The sequence below is a fragment of the Coenobita brevimanus genome, chromosome 73 (genome assembly GCF_032717465.1).
Source record: "Coenobita brevimanus isolate Jiangsu-jjx chromosome 73, ASM3271746v2, whole genome shotgun sequence".
NCBI lineage: Eukaryota > Metazoa > Arthropoda > Malacostraca > Decapoda > Coenobitidae > Coenobita > Coenobita brevimanus.
In genome coordinates, this window is record NC_137026.1 from 1,834,839 (window position 1) to 1,836,623 (window position 1,785).

At 44.9% G+C, this 1,785-nt stretch overlaps 1 pseudogene; it reads left to right on the top strand.

Moving 5' to 3' along the window:
* Window positions 1-1,365, top strand: part of LOC145407412 (uncharacterized) — a 46,724-nt pseudogene extending 45,359 nt beyond the window's left edge.
* Window positions 1,366-1,785: the final 420 nt, after the last annotated feature.

The window sequence follows — 1,785 nt, forward strand, 5'->3', positions numbered from 1 at the left end:
TGGCGTGGTAACATTGGCAGGTGGTTAGTGGCGTGGTAACACTGGCAGGTGGTTAGTGGCGTGGTAACACTGGCAGGTGGTTGGTGGCGTGGTAACACTGGCAGGTGGTTAGTGGCGTGGTAACACTGGCAGGTGGTTAGTGGCGTGGTAACACTGGCAGGTGGTTAGAATGAGTATGAGAAAGAAGGAGGGTAAAAAAGAGTTGGAAAAAAGTAACAAAGAGGAGGAGGATTTAAAAGAATATTCAAATGAGAAGAATAAAAAATAGCATAAGAAGAGAGGAGGCGAAAAAAAACAAACAAAAAGTATTAAAAGAAGAGGAGACTTTAGCCATCATCCACTTCTCTCTTCCTTCCACCACACTACTTAGATAACCTGTCACGCCTCTTGCTGGCCTCACAGATTACATTTTTTTTTCTTTTTTTTAGAATTTCCATCTTGGACCTAATAGCCTTAGAGAAAAAATAACTAATGCCCCGTCCACACGAGCGGCAATGTCCTGGCGGGCACTGCCTGCTGAGCGTATATCCCTCGCTTCTTTAGCAGTGTTACTAGATCCATCAGTTCCCGGCGGGCTGTGGCCACTACCGGGCACACCTGCTTTGTTGTCCACACGGCAGACCGGGCAGTGGTTGGGCAGTCGAAGTAGGTCAAGAAATTATAATCTCTGTCTGTTAACATCAGGCATTATTTATCTTAATATCGAGGGGAAATAATAATAATAATAATAATAATAATAATAATAATAATATTTTCCCATAGTGCCTTTTCTCCATAACTAGACCCAAAAATCTCATCCCTCGATCGTAAATACTGGATTGTAATAAGAGATTAACACTAACATGTAATCTAGTCACGAAGAAGTGCTAAGGAAAGTATGTGTAGCCGTAGCATTGTCCTTTTCACCCACTTAACTACGTGAAATAAGTTGCAAAAGAACGAAAATCTGGGCCAAGTTAAGGTGAAAGGAGCATAGCAGATGAAATATGGTGTTAAGTATTTAGGTGTGATCTTGTTAAGGTGTGTTAAGGCAGGTTTCTATCCATCCACAGAGCCCGGAGTGAGTCTTCCTCGAGTGATACTTCAACTCTCACTCCTCCTCGACTCATCCACCCACCCTCGGCCTCCTCAGATTCGCGGGAACTGAGTGAGGCGGAGTGCGACCGTGAGATGTTCAAGGAGGAGGACGGGAGGGCTCGAGGTCCTGCTTCCTCGAGTAATAGGGACGTGGAGGAGAGCATCAAGGCGGAGTTGGAGGAGCTGCTTCACAGGTACGAGCAGCAGCAGCAACGGGAGGAGCAGAAGAAGCAGCAGCAGGAGAAGCAACGACCCGCAGAGAAGAATCCTTACACTATCAACGTATAGCAATGATGAGAACACACGATATACTCTGTTCACTTTCACTTGGACGAAAATTGCCGTTTCTGTAGTTTGAGTGATGAGGTGCGACAGTAAATTAACACTATGTGGTGCTAATCACGAAGAAGTGCTGTGGAATGAATGTACTGTATATGCACAACACCGTCTTTTTCTGCCACTGAGCTCCGTGAAATACGCTGCAAAAAAGAAGAAAATCTGGGCCACGTTCAGGTGAAGAGACTATGGTTCTCTTGTTGCTCCCAGCCACTGCCAACACACACACACACACACACACACACACACACACACACACTATATAAAACCCATTGGACAGGATCGCTTTTGCCCCTTGCATCCGCTCATATGTTACATTCCTGACACCAACAAACAACGTTATTAAAGCCAGGAAGAAATTTTAATAGTGAA